General features: G+C 46.8%; 1 long non-coding RNA gene across 1 annotated transcript; it reads right to left on the bottom strand.

The window, feature by feature from the left end:
- Positions 1 to 932: 932 nt before the first annotated feature.
- On the bottom strand, positions 933 to 10040 carry LOC137843120 (uncharacterized). The gene is made up of 3 exons (XR_011089378.1): positions 9822 to 10040; positions 6234 to 6623; positions 933 to 5953 (listed from the first exon to the last, which is right to left on the bottom strand). It is a non-coding gene; the product is annotated as an uncharacterized lncRNA (long non-coding RNA).
- Between the last annotated feature and the right edge of the window lie 10197 nt (positions 10041 to 20237).

The raw sequence follows: 20237 nt of genomic DNA on the forward strand, positions 1-20237 counted from the left end.
CAATCACATCCACCATCTCTCTCAGCACCCTTGGGTGGATCCTGCCTGGCCCCATGGACTTGTGACAGTTCGGGTGTGGAGCAGCAGGTCTCTGACTGCTTCCACCTGAACTGCAAGGGGTTTATTATGCTCCCCTTCCCAGACTTTCAGATCAGGAGGCTGAGAAGCCCGAGGATAACTGATCTGACTATTAAAGACAGATGTAAAGAAGGCTTTGAGAATCTCAGGCTTTTCCTTACCCTTAGTAGTCATGTTTCCCACCACATCCAGTAAAGGATGGAGTTTTATTCTCATTGGGCCTCCTCTTACTGTTAATATATTTGTAAAAACATTTTTTGTTATCTTTAAGCATAGTGGTAGGTTGAGCTTGTGCTGGGCTTCAGCCCTTCTGATTATCTTTCTGCATATGTTAGTGCAGCGCAGGCATTCCGCTTGCCGGGAAGTTGAGCACTCCCATCCTGATCTGCATCATCCCCGACACACTGCCAGGCCTGGCTGGCCCCTCCTCACTCTTTTGTTCCAGCTGTGTCCTGCCGTAGTTCAAACTGGACACTGTCCCTCATCCAGATAAGCCTGTAGGGAAAGCCACGAGATCACCCTTCCACTCTGCCCTCCTCAAAGGAGCTCTGTTCTCATAGTACCACCACCATCCGTCAGGCTCCCTGCTCAGCTTTCTCCCCTCATCCCCCACCCCCATCCCCTGCTCATCACTGACCCCCAAAGCCACCATATCACAGACCCCTCTGGCCCTTCCCTACTTGATACCCCTCACCTCCTCTCACCCCTGGGCTGCTATGGTGACCAGCTCCTCAGCAAGCTCTCTTAAAGCATGGAAGACCTGTTCTGACAAAAGTGAACACCCCTGCTCCTACCTGCTCCCCAGCATGGTCCACCAAGCCCCTCCTCTAGCCTTGCCCTACATCATACCCACTGATGGTCCCATTGGCTCCTTCCTGTGAAGGTCGGACCCACTGCGAGGGCACCTTCTGTTCTTCATGTACTTAGAAATCACATTGATGTCTCCAGCTGATGCTTTTATCTCGAGCAGATGCTTTTATCTGGAAGCAGTGCTGACATTGGACTCACAAATGCATTAAATAAAGGTTGAGAGGAAAAATGAAGGGCATGTTGGCTGGTCACAAATGGAGGGAGCTGGGAGTCCTGCCAGCAGCAGAGGGGCTAATGGGATGCCTGGGCTTCTGCCTTGCATAGCATTCAGGGAGAGACAGATGGAAGCTCCAGGCTCTTGATTTATTTTGCTTACAAACCTCAGCACTACCCACCTTCCTCCCCAGAATGCTGATTTTGGCCTGCAGGAGAGACAGCAGTGGAGGGCAGGACCATGTGAGACCAAGCCTGGGATGGAGTAGGTTTATCAGACCAAGGGAAGCAGTGGCTCACACTAGTGTCTGCCCTGTTTAAAATGGTAGTAAGCCACACTGTGCTGAGCTATTGTGGAAAAAGCTTTTCTGGAGGTGAAGGATTTTGGTATGTCACTTGGCACACAGATGTCTGGAGCCCAAATGGCAGTGAAGAGGGAGCTGAACATGTCCCATGCCCTCCTGGGGACCCACCCCTGTGTTTGAGCATAAGCTCATGGGCTCCCTGAGCTGAGAAGCAATAGCTGTAGGGTGTGCATGTAGAAGGGCAAGGAGCAAACCCCAGGGATTAGATCCTGCAGGGAACAACTCTGGGGGCTCCAGCACAGATGGATGAACCACTTAGGTCACCTCTGGCCACACTGCACTATCAAAGCTATGTTCTCCGTCAGCGAACACCTGTGTGTCTAGGAAATTGAGTAAAGCAGTCCCTGAGCCTTTCTCCTAGGATTGTAAGGATACCACATCTGTTCAGAAAGAGCAAGCGCTGTACAATTGGACCCTGCTCCTTGAGGTGACAGTGATCAGAAGGTGCAGGTACCCTGAGGCCGAAGGTACAGGACATTTCCTTCTGCATTAAGCCTCAATCTAATCTCTGAAGATCAGCTTAAATGATATTGACTTAAACCCTGAACACCCCTGCTATATTTCTCATTTCTGTTCATTATCATAATGGGGCAATCCTCACATGCACACAAGTTTTCAGTCCTTTTTATGCATCTTCATGAATTTTCATCCTCAAAGATTAAGTGAATTTCAGAAGGAGGTGGGATAACTAATGGCTTTCAGAAAACTGCAGAAGGATCAGGAGTAAGAGCAAAACTCAGGATGAGACCTTCTTATGATTAGATACAGAAAATGCAAGATATGCTTCTTTTGTCAGTGATGTTAAAAATGTGTTGGGGAAAGGCCACTTGGAAAGGCACACAGAAGCAAGATATAAGAGGATCTGTTTTAGACCCCTTACCACTTGTTCTTTATTTTTGTGTGAAGGCATTGCCAAACTGGGTTCAGCCATCAGTATGTGATGCACAAACTGCCTCTGGCAGGGACCAGCCTTAGACAAGGCTGAAGGACAGGCAGCAAGCAGAGCTGGACTCTTCTGACTGGTCTTGCGGCCACCAGCTGGGGCTGCACCTACAGGCTCTGGGAAGGATGGGGGCTGGCTCCATCCAGCACAAGGACCTCATGGATCCATGGCTTGCCCCACTTCGGCAGGCTCCAACCACATGGTTCCTGTCTGTGTGTCTCTTGCAATGGAGAAGCTTCATCTGGAGAAAGAAGAGGCCTCCCTCTGTGGCTGCTGAGGCTTCAGCTCCTCTCTGGCTGGGATGTCGATGTTGACCACTGAGCCCTGCCTGACATTACAGCCTGGAATGGCCCAGCTGGGAAGAAGGGTCACAACACATATGGGCACAGGAGCAGCCTCTGCTGTAGGCACTTCAGTCCCTGTAAACACTTATGTAAAGAACTGAGAGAATCCCTGCTCCAGCCAGCTAGCAAAGCCAAGGTCAAGCTGTCAAGATGTCTTTGATGAAGACTTTTTTTTTTTGTTTGTTTGGTAATGGAAAATGTGATTTCATCAGAACAGCCTTTTCAGAACAAGCCTCTTTCCTAGAGCTGTGCAAGAATGCTGGAGAACATTGCACACCGATTCTGTGCTTTTGACCTAGAAGAAATAGGCAATTTGATCACTTTTTCTCATCTCTCACGTGGTTTTCTGTTTTTCAAATTTTTTTTACTTTTCTCACAAGAAAAACATGTCTCAGGCAGCAAAGGTAAAAAGTAAGGGAGAGGATGGTGAAGGTAGTAAAAAGAAAACACTAGTGAAAGCAACATTTAAAAAAAAAAAGCTTCCTGAAAAAGTAGAGCCATCAATTTTAATTAATTGCATGTCCACTTTAAACTGCCTGTGTCTCTAAGTGAGTAAAATAAGACAAAATACAGCCCCTTCTTTAACTAAATAATTAAAACATTGTGCGAGAAAACATTTGTCTTTTATACCTTTCAGTTCAAGATGCTGGGAATAGGATATGGTTTTAAACAACGAAAAAGAAGTTTTCATGAGAAGCCCAAAACAAAGGAACCAACTACTGACATGGAGCTGAAGTGGTCTCAGAGGAGTTGGGGTCACCCCACGAAGCTTCTGGGTGCTGTGTTCAGGATCCCCCTGTGGATGGGCAGCTGCAGCTGGGGGACGGAGGATGCTGCAGCCCCAATGGCTCCGCATGGCCTGCAGGGAGCACAGGGCATTGCCTCGCTTCACAACATCTCCATGAGCAGGAGCTGCTCTCGTCCAGCACAGGGGGTTTCAGCTTCCATGTCCTTAAGGCACTTCCAGGAGTGTGAGCTGTGCCTCAGGACTAAAGCCTGCTGTTATCTGAAGGGTTATCTGATCTTGCAGAGACACCTGAGTAGTAGCCCTCAAAGACAGCTGATCCTAGGCTGGAAACCTGAACTCTGTGGGTTGGGCTGAGACCTGCTGTCCTGCTGGAGTGGTCTTTCACTGCTGCTCCTCTGCCCTTATCTCTTATGCCACCTGGAGATGATCCTTCCCTCCCTGCCCCACTCCTCTCCACACTGACGGTGGGTCTGGGATATTCAGGTCACTGAAGCTGGGAGAGGGGGCAGGCAGGGAGTCACAGAGGAGCAGGCAGTAGGTACATAAAAAAGTGGAGCTGCTTTCTTTTGGGACAGAAAAGCTGCAAGCTCAAAGTCATGGGCAGAGTGGGATGGCTATGTGTGGAGAAAGCTCCACTTTGGGTGGAAATCTGCTGCTTCTCCGTGACTCACTCTCACACTACTGTCACCTTCCTCATGGGGAAAGGCAGCTGCCCCTGGGCCAGCACAGTTTTTGGAAGAAATCCTTTGAGCGATGCTATCAGTACTGGAAATTGCAGTACATGTCTTGCCCGTCTGTGGGCACAGCTACCAGCTTTGCCTTGGCCAAAGCTGAGCAGTGACATGAGCTCCTGCAGACATTAGCAGGGGATGAAATGAGAGTGGGTCCTGCCAACAGCAGGTGCTGCAGATGGGGCTGGAAAGCTTCTCCCGTGCCATTGCACGTTGCTTGGGTTTTGCCTTGGCCACAGCTTAGAGTCCACATTTCTGCTCTCAACATCTGGCCTCAACTAACCACTGTAATTTTGTCAGGATTTGTCTCTTAAATCATGAATTGCCAAATCTGCATGTTTTGTGTGTCTTGGGCACAGTGTGCGTGCTGGATGGGGACTTGAGGGACGGCACGTAACAGATGCGTCTGGTTGATGCTGCGCAGAAAGCAGTGTTATTAAATATTTGCTAAAAGAATCCTTCCACTGCCTAAAGGGTTTTACTCCTGATTTATACCATGAAGAGGGAGGAATTAGCAAGCTATCACTACAATGGGGAAATGGTATTATGTCCACTATGTTACATATTTTGCAAAAGCTCATGAATCTCAGAGCAATCTTTTGTACACACTTTCTGAATCATCCCTTTCTGATTCAGAAAGGGAGCTCTTTCTGGCTGCTGCTTTTAGCAAAGAAGGGCAAATCAGAGCCCTTCTCTGCCAGAAGAATATGCTAGCATTAAATAGTGAGGGATAATACAGAAAGTCTTGGAAAGACATGAGAGAAGGGAGGAAAGTGAATGAAGGACAGAATCAGGGAGTTATCAATATCCCCAGCCTGACTGAGGAAAGGGCACGAAAGGCTCCAAGACTCCCATGCATCTGCCCTTGGCCCCTTTTCCTGGTGCGTCAGGGCTGGAATTCAAGGCATGCAGTATGTTAGCATTTCAGATACTGGAATGAAAACAGGAAACACGGAGAGGCTGCAGACACCCAGCATGCTCAAGCCCCTGCAGTGCTCTGGGAGAGAAGCAAAAAAGAGTCGGTAGCACTGAAATGCGTATTCTTCAGAAGGGTTTTCTGCCTGCAGTGCATGTCAGTGCAACTCTTCCCCTCTCTCCCAGCTCCCAAATGTGCTCTCTCACAAGGGCAGCCCCTCTGCACATGGGGAGATGCAGGCTGGGTCTCATCAGGGCTGGTCAAATCAGGAATGCAGCCACAGCCCTAGCTCCGCTAGTTCATAGGGGCAGAAAGCTGCTCTGTCTCATCCAGACTAGGAGCTAGGAGACATTCTCATCTTGTGGAGTGGGCACCCTCTGTGGATAGTGTTTCAGTCACCATTGCTGTCAGCTGTGATCATGGGTTTGTTTTGGGCAGTCAAATGTGTTCACCTGGAAAAGCAGCACATGAGAAAGGATGTACAGGACTTACAGTAACAGCTCAGGTCCCAGCACACTGTGAGTCCACAAAACTCCCAGGTGGAGGAATAGCACCAGACACTTCCCCCTCCTGCATCTCCAGCAGACACAAGTCCCCTTTTCACAGCACCAAAGGCAGGCTTATGACAGACCTGGTACCGAACAGAGCAGGCCTCATTGTGCCCGTACATGTACGCTATGCTGGAAAGAGATGGTTTGAATGGAGGATCGCCAGACACAGAGACCACAGTTTGGAATAGCAGGAATACACACAAAGACTGATGAAGTTTCAGGTTAGGCTCTGACATGTGGATTTCAAAATGTAGCTGTGGGGAGACATCACAGGATTGTATCATCATTTGTTCATTTCCCGATGAAAGGTGTGTCGATGTAACTACCACAGGGCTGGCACAATGGGCAAGGTAGCAATGACATGAATCACTGAAAACCACTGCCCTTCTCCCCTTTCCCCCGAATTCCACCTGCAGGTAAACTCTCTGCATTTAGGAGCTCCTGGGCAGAGAGACTTGCAGTACCTAGCACCACACACACGGCCCTGCTGGAGAGTTAGCTCCCCACAACGGGCTAAAAGAGGGAGCTGCTTACCTATCTGAAATGGTGATTTCCACAGAGATCACATATGTGGTCCCAAACAGTGAGACTTATTACTGCCTGGTTACTGTCAGTGTTTGCAGAGCCAGAGCTCTGGGTGAGCTGCTCATGAGTGAAGTATGATGATGGGACAACCATGGCCACAGTTCCTTGGGCTCAGCAGAAATGAAAAGTGACCTATGCAGATAAAGGGTTGAATGATGCAAATGCTGACTCAAGATGCTGTGTCACACACAGGATGTTGTTCCGTTGGTCCAGACAACTTCATGTAATGGTCAGTAAGAGTTGGTGATGTATTCATGTGCATTCCTGTTCATCTGCTTCCATCCTGTGCACTCTGCTCCACAAACACAGCACTGGGCTTCTGGCAAGGAGGGAAGGATCCTGCCAAAAAGTGAGGCCAAGTGACATGAAATGAAGAACTGAAACATCTAACCAACAGGATGCGTAGAAAAGGCAAAACACAGGGCTCCAGAGCCAATACTCAAGTAGGCGTTTCAAGCATTCCTTAGATTGCTCAATCTCTACCACAGCTTCCTATTGCACAGAGCAGCAGTTGCTGAAGCCCTTTGTTGCTTTCTCAACAGGGAAATTGTATGGAGATAAACTCACCAGCATGCAGAGATCTCCAAGAATGTCAAATAGTTATTGACATCTGATTCAGGGTTCATTCATCTGGGTGAAAAGAAATAATGGAGGGCTACATGTTTGCATCGCATTGTGGTGCTGGAGCCATCCTGAGTCATGCACTGCCAGGTGGGACTGAGAGACCTGCTACTATGCAAGCACTATGCCATCCACTGAAGAAAGCTATGGACAAATGGGTAAGGAAGTGCTCATTATGGTTAATGAAATCAATGCATTCAATAATTACATCTGTGGAAGTGCAATCAAAATCTGCCAGGCTAAAAGATGCTTCTTGGATTTCTCTTTAAAAACAAGCATACCTTTCCAGGTGTGTTCCAATGAATGCTGCCATGGAGTGCTGTGATTACAAGCTTGTTTACAAGCTGGGATAACTGATTGCCAATGCTGACGCACTGAGCTGGCTGATGCTAAGAATGTGAGATCATGTCATTCCACCTCCAGATGAAGTTTTTGTAGCATAACTTCTCCTTACCTAACCTCTCTTCGCTGACCAAGTTGTGAGAATGATTGCCCTGGTCCCAGACTAGTGTATGATTCAAATGACTTTGTGGGGATCCCTGCAGAAACTGTATTTTGACTCATAAACTGTATTTTGTCTCATAAACAGTATTTTGACTCATGCTTCCATAAATGCTGCTTTAAAAGGAAGCTATAATATTATTCTTAATGAATGTTTCTTGGTCCTTGCTTAGAACACATCTAAGAACTCTGTATGTGAAGCTATACCTGATGCCCCCAAACCAACAAGAAAGCTTTGTTTCTGCCAACAAAGTCGTGGAGCTCATTTGTCTCTGCTGTTTCTGTTCTGTCCGTTCTGCCCCACAAACATAACTCTGGGCAATTGGTTTGTAAGATATTCATGTCTGAATATGAAAACAGAGGAGAGAGGACAGAATATAGAAAAGGAAATTTTAGTGTAAATAACTTGAATCAAAGCAGCACTCTTGGCAACCTGGTCTACTGCAATGTGAAGATACCATCTCTTAAATGACATGGTGGATGCTCAGCACATGGGGCACTTACGCCAGATCCAGACAAGCCATAAACAGCGAGGCAGAATGACCCAATCCCCAAGAGACAGCAGAGATTGCTGGGGTATCTACATCTGCAACCCTGACTTTGAGTCTTTAAAACACGACCTTTTCCCAGTGCCTACAGGAATTTAGCACCCACACTGCATTATTTCCCATTGTACTCTGTTCCTGGCTTTTCCAATGCACAGATTTTGCCTTTTGTTGCTTCTGTGGTATTACAGCAAGCAATTACTTCCCTGGCTTTCATGTTCTTTCAGCTCCTCCATCTGAATAACAGCTCTGGAAGCAAATGTAACGTACAGTCCACTCTGGGCTCTAGTCATCAGAGCAAGACAGATGGCATAAAAACAGAATCACAGAATCACAGAACTGTCTAGGTTGGAAGAGACCTCAAGATCATTGAGTCCAACCTCTGATCTAACAAACTGCAGCACCACTGTGCCATGCTCCTGCAGTGACATTTCCAGACAACTTCCTTAACCCATGGTCTGATCTGCAAGGTCTCCTTTCTGCTGTCTCCTGCACTGGCTGAGTTCCTTTGTGCAACATCTTTGTTTTTGTTCTTTATAGAAAAGTTTATGTGATGGCACCCTGCCACAGATTAGGGCTACCAGTCCTTATTCTATTTATCAGTTAATTAATCTTCATAAAGCAATGTACTAATTCATAATTATCATTAATGTACAATGCAGTCCACAAGGTTCTTTGCTGACTGGTTGCGCTGTGGCATTGCTCCTCACTACTTTGCAAGTTGTTTTCTTTTTCTTTTTTTCTTTTTTCTTTCTTTTTTTTTTTTTTTTTTTTTTTTCTCCCTGTATATTCTCATTTCTTGAAGACATGTCAGATGCTTGTCTTTAAAGCATAGTGAATGGGACAAACTTGGGGCCATTTCAAGATGTCAAATCCATTAAATGTGGGTTAATGGGTACTTTGATGAGAAATTGATAATGTTGGGATATCTGAAGAACTGAGCTGCATTTCTGTACTTTTCTTCAGCTATTTCCAGACTTAGTACTTCCAGAGTTGTAAAAAAATAGGTATTTTAGTTGTAAAAAAATAGGTATTTTCACACCTGTATGAAGCTGCTTCTGAGGGACACAACCCTTTGCTGATTCCATCACTTCATGTATCCTGTCACCACAAAGCAGCCATTTTCTGAAACAGTTCAATCCTCTCTTCATTTTAGTTCCTGCAAAACCTGATCTCTTCAGTTCAGAAGGGTGGAGTGCAGCCAGATGCCTCATTGATTAACCAAATGTCTTGTGTTTAATTGGCCTTCAATCTTTGCAATCCCTGAAGTTAGCCTTTTTCAGGGTTTTGTTTTCCTTTCTGATTTGCAGACTTACTTTCTTAGGATGCCTTGTACTGCCTACACATCATCTGAGTGCCTTGATCAAGTTTAGCAGTGTGAGGGTCTCTAATTCTTCAGTTATTTTCTCTTTTGTTTAGGACATCTCCCAGTGAACAATTCACCTTCTATTTTCATTGTCACTTTCTGTTATCAGGTATCCCTTGTTCACTTTGCATATATTTGCATAATGCTCCTTTCTATGGCAGTAGTTGTAAAATTCACTGTTTTCAGGACACTTATTTCAAGGACACTCAGCTCCACAGTTAATAAAGTTCAGTTTTCTGTTTATCTCCAAAGTGCCCTCTGAACTTTCACTGCTTTCAGTGCAGCCCATGACAGATGGGTCAACATTTCCTTCTTGGTGAATCTGGCTTTGTTTTGTTATTCAACAGCTCCCATATTTCCATACAGCTGCGGGGGATGCTCAGATTAATCTCCCCCTAACAGCTCCCTCGACTTCTGGAGGACATCAGCACCCTGAAGTCACGCATTTCTTCCCTGGTCTACTTTCCTTCCTGCCATCTTTTTTGCTCAGCTCCTCTCACCTACCTGCTCGTTCCAGCTCTGACTGTGGTCCAGTCCCTGCAGGCATCACCTCCCAGAGATTTGCGGTGTCTTGTCAGAGAGTAGGGATCACTGCAGGCCATCTGCAGTTTGGCAGAAGCAGCTCCTGGGATGTCCAGGGCCACCACTCTCCTCTGATGCCGTGCTATGTAGAAGGTCAGGCAGAAAACCCTGCCACTGCTTAAAGCGTGTGTGACCTTACGAAGGGGCACGGCCACCACTAGAGGGAGGTCATTTCCTGAAGTGCTGCTCTGTGCAGCTCCATGCAGAACCACTCCTTGCGCTACGATGACATTTTTCAGCACTGAGATGACAGCTGTGCCCTGGTGCTCTGCTGGGACTGTGCCACAGCTCAGCAGTACCAGGGGCCAGTGCAAATCTCTCAGTGAAGGAGGCTCACCTGAGCTACCGCTTGCTCACCAGCTCAACTGGCACTGCTGGCCGAAGGGAAAAGCAGGAGGATGAGTGGCTGGGGCCAGGCTGGCAGCAGCAAAGGGACAAGGGCCCTTCTGCATCATGTGTCTCCCAGCTCAGCTGCTGCCAGGTTTTGCTCAGTTAAAGACAGAACAGGAGGCCTCCCACTGGCTGCTGTTCATCTCAGCCACATCCAGTAGTAGCTGAAAGGCCTTTCATACTGCTGTGCCAGGTGCTAAAAGTTCAAGGACTCCTATCTGAAATCCTTCTTCTACCCTGAGGACAGCACCCGTGTACCTAAATAACCAGCCTCACCTACTCCAATCTCTGATTTGGTGCTTGAACATACCTTGCATGCAGCAAGCATGTCATGGCAGCTGGGCAAGGGGGTTACAGACAGCTCTGCCCAGCCCTGCAGGTGCCTTCTGCTGCAAAACAGAAGTGAAACTCAGCAGCACAGTTTGGGTCTAGGACAGTCAGGGCTACCAGCCCCACATCCCACCAGGCTGGTTTAGGATACTGGATCATCTTTCTTACTCATACAGCCAACCAGGTGGGGTCACTGACATTGTTTTCCTGTGGTCTTTCTCCTTTACTTGTTTTCATGTTTTGTCTCTGCTCATTCTGAGATCTTTCCTGAAATCAAAGTCACCCAGGCTGGCTCATTGACAGCATGGCAGGATTTTGAGAAGAATTTATACGAATTAACTAAACATGTTGTGCCCAAGTCCACTGGTGAGCAGACCGGTTTCCAGGCTCCGATTCAGAGGTGGCCTGGATCATATGGGGAGATGGACAAAGTCATTGCACCAGCTGAACTCCCAGCATGTGTATGGCTGGATGGTGGTGAGTCACTCTATCATACATTATTTGTGTTGTACAGTCTTGCATATTAAGGCAAAATGAAATAAAATGATTCACATGCAGTAGGTGAGAGGATGCTCTGGGAGCAGAAACTTCATCATCAATCCTGCTGTAAGCTGGCCCTTCTTGCTCATCATAGGTATCGCATCTCTGATTCAGGAGTTCAAGATGCTACTATGAAATGGTGTCTTTAAACAACAGCAAGGAAGGTCGCAGGACAGGTCACCTCACAAAACACATCATCACTCTGATGAAATGGAGACGGTGCTCATAGCATGTCAGAGACACAGCTGTGGTTTTCCAGTCTAGTTTATAAAACAACTGGCAAAACTCTTGCACAACCTTTAGAGCAAGAGGTCAAAACTCTGTCAGCGCAACAGGTGGAGGAAAGCAATGTCTGTAAGTTGCAAACTGGCCCATACACATCTGTGAAGGCAGCTTGCAGTGTCAGTGTCTGCTGAAACCACCCTGAGCTGCCTAGCCTTGAGCTGCTAGGGAACAGTCATTAAGTTCTTTCCAAGGGAAAGGGAGAGAACTCTGATTAAGACCTCTAACTGATCCAAAATATTCTCATGAAGCCAGTGTCCAAGATGTATAAGCATAAGTACGCAGGAGTTTAGAAAGCCTGTGCTCCAATTAATGATATACATCACAGAAAGAGAAAGGAAATAAATTTTAAAATGTTAAATCTTGCACCAAGATGCTCCATTTCTAAATCAACCAATCAACATGTAGAGCTTCACCTCCCCCTGATGTATATGTGCAGTGATGGAGGGGATGTGCAGGTTTTCTTACTTGTATCCACAAGCAAGCAAGGGCTGAGCTCCAAAGTCACATTTGTGTCACAAGCATGCAGCCATCGCTTGGCACTACAAATCTTCCACCAGCTCCTGACCTGGGCTGTGATTTTAGGCTGTCAGAGCTGACTTTGCAGGCTACCCCACACATAGCCCCTCAGTGAAGTCAGAGTAGATCATTTCCTACTGCCAGGCCAGGATGAGCTTCAAATACTCTGGTGCAGCCGCTGCACACATCCTCTTTTCTAATGAAAATAAATATCACGGTCACAATTATTTGTGCTGCCTTCTAATTAATAGGCTGTTGCTTTATCTGCCATTACTTCCTGCCCACCCCTTCACAGAAACCTCGAACAGAAGTCAGGCTGCAGAGTACTATTTCCTGCCTAAAACAAGGCAGAGCAGAGAGCAAGGAAAAGGGTGGTTTGTTGTTTACATTGCTGGTGGCTCTGCTTAATGTCACTTTGTCTGAGTTTGTGTCATCTGGTGAGCACAAGTGGTGACTGGAGAGTGCCAGACCATGCTCTTGACAGGGAGGTGCAGGGGAATCCAGGGCTTCTTCACTGGTGCTTTACCTTCTGAAGAGGAGGAGAAGGAAAAGGAGGAGGAGGAGGAGATAGAAGAGGAGAAAGAGAAGGAGAGGGATATCTTCCTGCTCAGTGCCCAGGGAAAAATCTCTTCCCAGTGCTTCTTGCTCACTGTGGGTGCTGAGAGTGAGACGGAGAGACAATGTGGGACAGAGCCACTAAGAACACACATCTGTCACTTGAGAAAATCTGTTTCCCTCATAAATTCTGTATTTGCCCAGATTTGCTTCGGAGATCCCAAGCTGGGCAGGAGTCACCCTCAGTCCCTGGAAGTGATCTCTTTTTGACCCTTCACTTTGCATCAACAACATCAGATACAGTTTCCTCTAGGAAAGGCAGAGAATCTTCACAGCCTCATGGCTGAGGTACTCACCAAGCAAGGGACCCCTCCAGCTCCAAGCATCCTCCCTCCCAAGAAGTCCTCAGAGATGCTCCCTTTTCCCTTGATCCCATTCCTTGGGAATGCCCTGGCTCCTGATACAGGCATTGCCAAAGCAGCTGCTGTTGCCTTGGTTCACCAAGTTGGCTTGAGCAAGGTGCTCCAGGTGTGGGCCCTGTCGAGGCAGGTGTGGACACTTGCAGCTCTACTGATCAAAGGTTACTGCTCTATGTGCAGACCCAGCCTCTTACTTAGTGCTTTAAAGAGCAGCGATGCTTGTTTTTGTAAAGCCATGAGTTCAACGTCATCGAAGTTTGTCTTCTTTTCTCCTTGTCTTTGTACTGAGATTCTGGGATGCCCCTTAGGCTGTGCTGGCCTTGCTGGGAGCCACAGGGAATGTGAACTGGGAACACTGCTTATACTGTCATTGTCCAAGGTTGGATTTTTACTGAAATAGTTCCTTCAGGTATTTGTTAGGCATCAGACTGGAAGAGATGGTCCCAGAAAGCATATGATTAGCGTTTGGCTCAACACCTCAACAGTTTGACTTCCACTGCTCTCAGCTCAGTGCCAGATGTGCCTGCTGGGTGTATAGCCTTCTATACAGCCTTCTAGTACAGGCATGTGTAACATGGAAAAAAACAGCTACAAACCACCATTTTCTCAGGTCTTCTTTATTTTCTAATGCTTATACCCCACAGCCTTCCACCGAGACATGAAAGTCTGCTGCTTGCTTGCTGCTCCCTTCCAAAAGCTGATGGGTTTGTCCGTGATCCCTGCCTGTGTCTGCAGGGATGCTCCCTTTCCTCACTTCGCCAAGCTGGGTTGTGCTTGTGAGAACCTGGCCAAGGCCTCCACCAGCTAATCACATCCCCCTGATTAAGGAGAGAGGGACGATTACCCTTATTTGTCTTGTCAGTGCTTGGATGTGATATGTGGCTGATAGTAACAGGCAGCCGCTTTGCCTCAGGGCTGCCCCGGGTAATAATTTACATAGTGCAGCTAAATCTGAAAATCCCACTAACATCCTCTTCTAATGAAGCTCCGGGTACCTTCCTCAACCCCCCCAGCAAGGCTGTATCTAGGCAACAAAGATGGGCTGTCCCTCACCAAGGAAGTGCTTAGATGAACACCTCCAAAGGCAAAGGATGCTGCTAATTAACCCTTGGGGCAGTGCTGAGCTCTCTGCTCCATAAGAAGGGCTTTCCATCCCTTGCAGCCCACTGGAAGGCTTTTTGGGCTTTACCTCATACCTGCACTCCAGATTCCCCTCGCAGAGGAGAGCTGGCAAGCAGTGCAGCTTTTCTCTTTGAATGGTATTTGCTAACATGTGGAAGGCATTCATCTGAACCCTTGTAGCTCCTCTTTGTACTAGCAGCTCCTGAATAATTGCAGTGTTGGCAGAAATTTCATGTCAAATTTTCAGTGCAAAAGGCAACGGGAGCAGAATATAATGTATTGCAGGCAGGTCTGTCCCTTCAGTGGGCAGGGTGCAGGAATAGCCTTTGACCCATGGCTACACAAACCTCCCTTCAGAGCTCCACAGGGCACCTGAGAGAGCAACTAGTGAAGCAGATGACCACCAGCACCCATGCAGTCTGACATAAGCAATAGCTGTGCAGGGCTTAAGTTTGGGACTGAAAGAGAGAGGATTAAACGGTCACCAGGTGCAATAACCAGTCACCACGGGAGTCTCCAAATTTCCAGAGGCTACAGGGAATGAGTGGAAAAGTTGCCCAAGAGCACAAGAGAGAAGAGGAAACAGTAATTTAGTGTGAAGTAAAACAGAGAAACAGAGCCAAAATAAAATCAGCATTGAGCTCTTTAGGCAGTTGTGTTGGGAGCTGTGAATAGGTTCTGCAGGCTGTAAATGGTACATGCCTGCTACCTTATGCAAGAGATCCTCTGCTAAAATCCATGAGCCAGAGAGCAAGTGTAGTCTGGAAGAAGCAGAGTGAGATCCCCAGTGTGAGACCCACACATCTGAACACCTTTCATGTAGGAAAGGGCCCATCAATGTAACGCTGGGTTTCAGTAGAGGGGAGAAAAGGAAGGAAGGGGGGAGAATTGGAAGGAAAGAAGGAGGGAAGGTAGTTTGGTTGTCAAATAGACCCTAGAATGGCAAATGGCAAACAGGAATTAAACCTTTATGCTACTGTTAGAAAAACTATTTAAAGACCAGAACTGAACTCGCAGCTCTAGCTTTGAAGCACTTTACGTTGCAACTTCTACAGCTCCTGATAAAGTGCTTGTGAAGTGCAGTAAAATTCACCAGGAATAAGGAGAACAGGGCTCAGTTATACAGAGGCTGATCCAAAGTCTCAGAAGAGACCCCACAAGGACCAAACCATGCTGTCAAAAACAAAAACAAAACAAACAAAAAAAAAATCAGCAGACTAAATCTGGTGCTGATGAGAGGTTCTTCCAAAGGGATAACTGCATCTGCTCGTGAACTGTACTGGCTTCTGAATTCCCTACATGAACTTGGGCAAAAGGCCTTTGTGTACATGTTGTGAGCAGAGGCAGAGCCAGGCATGCTGAAGACCCCAGGAATGCTGATCTGGCATCCCAGCTGTGAGCCCCGCAGCTGTGTTTGGTGAATATTTTGGTAGGGGAGCTTCCTTGCATCACAAAGCTGCTGGCAACACGCAGAAAGATGCAGTCACTTGTTTTCACACAGACAGAAGAAGGCCAGAGTGTGACCCACAAGTGGCATATGATTCAGAATATAATGGAACTGGAAGAGTGCTTTTCAGGACTGGGAAGTGCTGGCTGCACCCTAACTCGGGACAGATGCTATTCTGGAAACTGGTGCTGGAATGGCTCATGCTCTCCCGGGCAGCTCCAGAGGCAGAGCAGATGGTTTCAGTGACTTCTAGTGAGTCAGGCACCCTTTCAGTGACATGGAACAGAAGAAACACTGGGATGCCCTGTAGATAATGGAGAAACAGAGGATGGAGAAAGGCAGCACACTGGTTCTGAAGCAGAGGATGAATTTGCAGTGCAGGTGGATCCCTCACCATCACTTCTCCGCTGTTCCTGTTCAGGAAAGTGCAGCCACTGCTTGGCCTGTTGCACCCAGGTCTTAGTGTGCAGATTTCCTTTGCTTTTGCTATAAATAGGTTAGACAAGGATCTGCTGCTGTTTTATTTAGGAGCAAGTGCTCTCTTTTTTGAATTCTTGTTCTCACCATCGGGTCTCTGCCATAGCACAGGGCACAGATTTCACCAGTCCTGTGCTACCCTGGGTCTTGGATCTTTTGCTCCTTGGGCACTGAACAGGCACTGAACTGATGGCAGGGTCTGTCACTGGCATTCAGGAGGAATCATCAGCACGTGAGGGACAGAACTGGGTGCCCACATTGTGGGAACACTGCTGCAATCCCCATTGCCACAGCCTGGGGCAACCCATCTGTGCTGACACTGACTCTTTTCTCAGCGGTATTTGACCATGAGGCCAAAGCTGTATTTTTGGGAATAGCGTAATATAAAATGTATGAAAGAAGTAAGGACAAGTGTTTGTGAAGCCTTCAAGGTGTCCATCCATGTTGGTCATCTCCAAATGAAAGCTTAGCCCATATCTTTGTAGACTGGCTCTTCTTTGAGTATTGGGGGAGAGAAGAAGAAGGCCGGGAATTATATGTGCAGTCCCGGCAAGTCCCCAGAGGTAGCTTTCAGTTGTGGACACATATTTTGACTTAAGACACTAAAAGTTCTTCCTTAAAATCTTGTAATGGCCAGGTGAAGAACTGATGAAGGGACAATGTGGTGATGATGTGACTAGGCCGTGCAAGTCTGATCACTGAAGCCAAGAGGGCAAATGAACTTGAATAACTAAGTCAGTATCTCTGCATTTTTACCTGCTCAACTTTACAACCTTGCTGCCCTCTTCACAAAGTTCATTTGTGTATTTGGACAGAGTGATTCTGCTCTAAAATGCAGATACAAGACATGAAGGTCCCAAGGAAAGATTCAGCGTGTGAAGGTGAGAATTTGTAAAGGTGCCCATAGATGCCAGGAACAATCCTGCCATGGGAGATGTTCCAGTTGTTGAATGTGTGTTTAGCTTTCTCTTGGCAAGTGCTCATGGAAATCCTACCACTGAAGTTGCTTCTGACTCACAGGGTGACTTATTAAGGACATCAGCAAACTCCCTACTTACACAGCCTCAGGGAAAAGCACAAGAAGCAATTCACTTACTTGCACCTGGACGTCCCTCCGGTGTTCAGCAAACCTGCAGTTCAACAGGACTGGAGTTGGTTTTGGGGAGGGACACCCTGGGGGCACCTCTGCATGATGGAAGCTTGTAGCTCTCTCTTTAATTGGAGGTGAATTTAATTTCAGTAATGAGCCTGGCACATTCCAGTTCCTGATTAGATTTGCACAGTGATTAACCCAGCAGATATTCGCTTGGCAAACTGCCCAGTCCATTCCAGTTGCAGTGGACTGAAACCATTTCTACTGCTACTCTCACACTGGGCAGCAAGGTCACCTGAAGGTCATTGTGGCAGGGGAGATGTACCAGGACTCAAATGCATGCTGCTGCTTTTCTAAAAGTTGTCTTGGGAAAGGCCTTTCCAGCTCCTCACATTTGATCCTGTCAGAACTGAGAAGACTTTGTGGTCTTCACTGTGCAACTTCTGATACTCCATGAGGCAGAAGCAGCTTTTGGAGAAGTTTCCCAAAGAGCAAGGATTTGTCTGAGTCCCTGGGGATGCTGAACATCTCTCAGAAAGTGCTGCCAAGATCTTCCATCTCAGTATCCTTAAGATATGCAAGAAGCTTCCTGTTGTTGTAGTTGCATTGTTTGCTTAACTGACTGTGCCCTTGTCTGAAAACAGATGAACTGTGGGTACATTCATACTGATCTGTGCTCCTGGACATGGGGGAAAGCTGTATGGGGAAAAGGGGCATGGTGTGCCTGAGTTACACCAGCACGTTTGCACACCAAGAATGCCGTCCCAAGTATCATCAGAAAAATGTTCTTTACCCTCACTAAATTCACTCTCTCGGAAGAAAATCACAGAATCATCTGCTGGCATTTTTCCTTCTGCCACTAAAGATTTTGCACTTAGCTACTTTGTGGTCACTGCTGCTGAGGCGGCCAACAATTGCCACGTCACACAAGATCCTTCATGTTTGCACGCAGCAGATCTGTGAGGCCACCTTTCTGCATTGGCTCCCTTAGTGCCTGTACCAAGAAGTTATCTTCAATGTGCTGTAGGAATTCCCTGAATATGTTTGTGTCAGCTGTATTTTCAGAATAATCCAGAAACTACTTTGAGGTGTAAAATTCATATCTGAGTTGGTCTGAGCAACAAAGTGGTTTCCACATGCTTCCTGAGGAGCTCTCTCTGTCCTGCCCCAGGGCAGGACAAGCCAATGGCCAATGCCCTGCCTGTGATCTCTGCACCCTACCCCTCCTGGTGAGCTGATCTTGCTCAGCTCCTCAAAAGCAGAGGTGAGACCACATCGTAGTTCAAACTGAGAAGCACACAAAACGTCACAGGATTTCCTCTGTTCTAATTCCATTTCCCAGTTACTGGATGTCTCCATTATGATTATTACCAGTATAGAGAGTGAAAATGGCCATAAACACACGCTCAAATCAATTGCAAAAGTCCACTTTTGGCTTAGAAGATACACAGAGTAGTGCCTGTTCACTCCCCCCTCCCCGCTGCATGGCTTATAATTTTCTTATGCTCACAAAAGAGATTTTTTCCTTCCCTCAGGGACTGTCCAAAAGGGAAATAAGACAGGATCAGGAGATTAGCATGTGTGGTTCATGTTTGTAACTTGGCACTGTTGGAATATTATAATATGGTCCAGATGCTTGGGAAGGTGTTTAATGTAAGCCAGCATGATTGACATCTCTCCATACAGGATCTGAAGGCTGTCAGATCTCAGGTTATTGAGTGTTCCACTTACTGACAAATATATACACCAGCTAAGTAGGGCACAGAGCTCCAGTTCACCCTGTCTGAGCTCAGATCATTCTCCTGGAGCTGCTTTCCAATGAGATATGAGTTGCTAATGGTGTTAGCAGAGGATATTGGCAATTCCTAAAAACGGTGATGTCCCAAAAGCAACAATTTCCAGTTGTGCAAGTGAGGTATATGTTGGAGATAGGCACTGAGTCAAGTAAGTATCAGAAACTCCCGTTAATCCATGATTTTGGGTTGCAGGAGCAGCATGAGGACTTTGCCTCTTAGGAGGTTCTTTTTGTGCACCAGTGGAGATCCCTGGGCAGTGGCAGCCACATGGCAGCGGCCGGGTCACCCCAGCTGGCTCCATCTTCCCCCAGGCGTCGAGCCCAATGTGCCGTGAGGGAACAGCTAGGCCACAGCCACACCAGGAGCTCTTCTGATATGCTGAGGCTGTGAAGCTTAAGCAATATTTCTGCACCTGCAAAATCTGGGCATAGAAACATTTATGTTAGCATTAATTTACCCCCTGCCCCCCTTATTTTGCCCTAGAGATCACCCTGCATTATAAAGACTGAACTCAGAATTATATTGCCTTGGGGATCCTTTTGCCTGCACCAGTGAAGATTTTCCAGGCCCATCTGAGCACTTGCATAACAGCGGAAGTGATTTCAAATAGATGTTCCTGGGGAAAACCTCTGTTCCCTTTGAATCAAACTGGAAATCTGGGAAAGAGACATCAAAACTGATTTGAGAGATGTTGTGAGCCAGAACTCAGACACCAGGAGTTCCTTGCTTCAACTATTATTTCCAGGTTGAATTTGCCTTGCAGCTCCCATTTGGTGGATGTAGTTATGTATTTCATAGAATCATAGAATCATAGAATATCCTGAGTTGGAAGGGACCCTTAAGGATCATCAAGTCCAACTCTTGACACCGCACAGGTCTACCCAAAAGTTCAGACCATTAATCTAGTTCACTACTAGATTAACAACCTAGCAGAAATCAGTTTGTCTTGCATTCACTTGCAGTTGTTATGGACTGTATCTTTCTCATTTCTTTCTTAATATAATTTGGTTGAGCAGTTGTAGCATATCTGTAAAGAGCTTTACTGGGCCTTGGGTCATTCTAGAAAACCCTACATACAACTTTCCATTTGGAGACAATGCCTGGTAAGACTCCCATGACTACCATTAGAGTCAAAAATAGCTGATATTTCCCGTTGTAGAAAACCAAAATTGAGATTCTCTCTCCAATTTATGCTCTTCTACCCCTGCTTACAGGAAATCGTTATATCTCAGATCCCAGCTCCAATCTCTCCTTCAAACACCAATGTAAAAGCCTCTTACCCCATCCTCACCCAGACTGCTTTGTTTGCTTGGTGGAGGACAGCGCTAGAATATCTGTGGAGCAGATTAGTTCTTGGTACCCTGTCAA

The sequence above is a fragment of the Anas acuta genome, chromosome 21 (assembly GCF_963932015.1).
Source record: "Anas acuta chromosome 21, bAnaAcu1.1, whole genome shotgun sequence".
NCBI classification, from domain to species: Eukaryota; Metazoa; Chordata; class Aves; order Anseriformes; family Anatidae; genus Anas; species Anas acuta.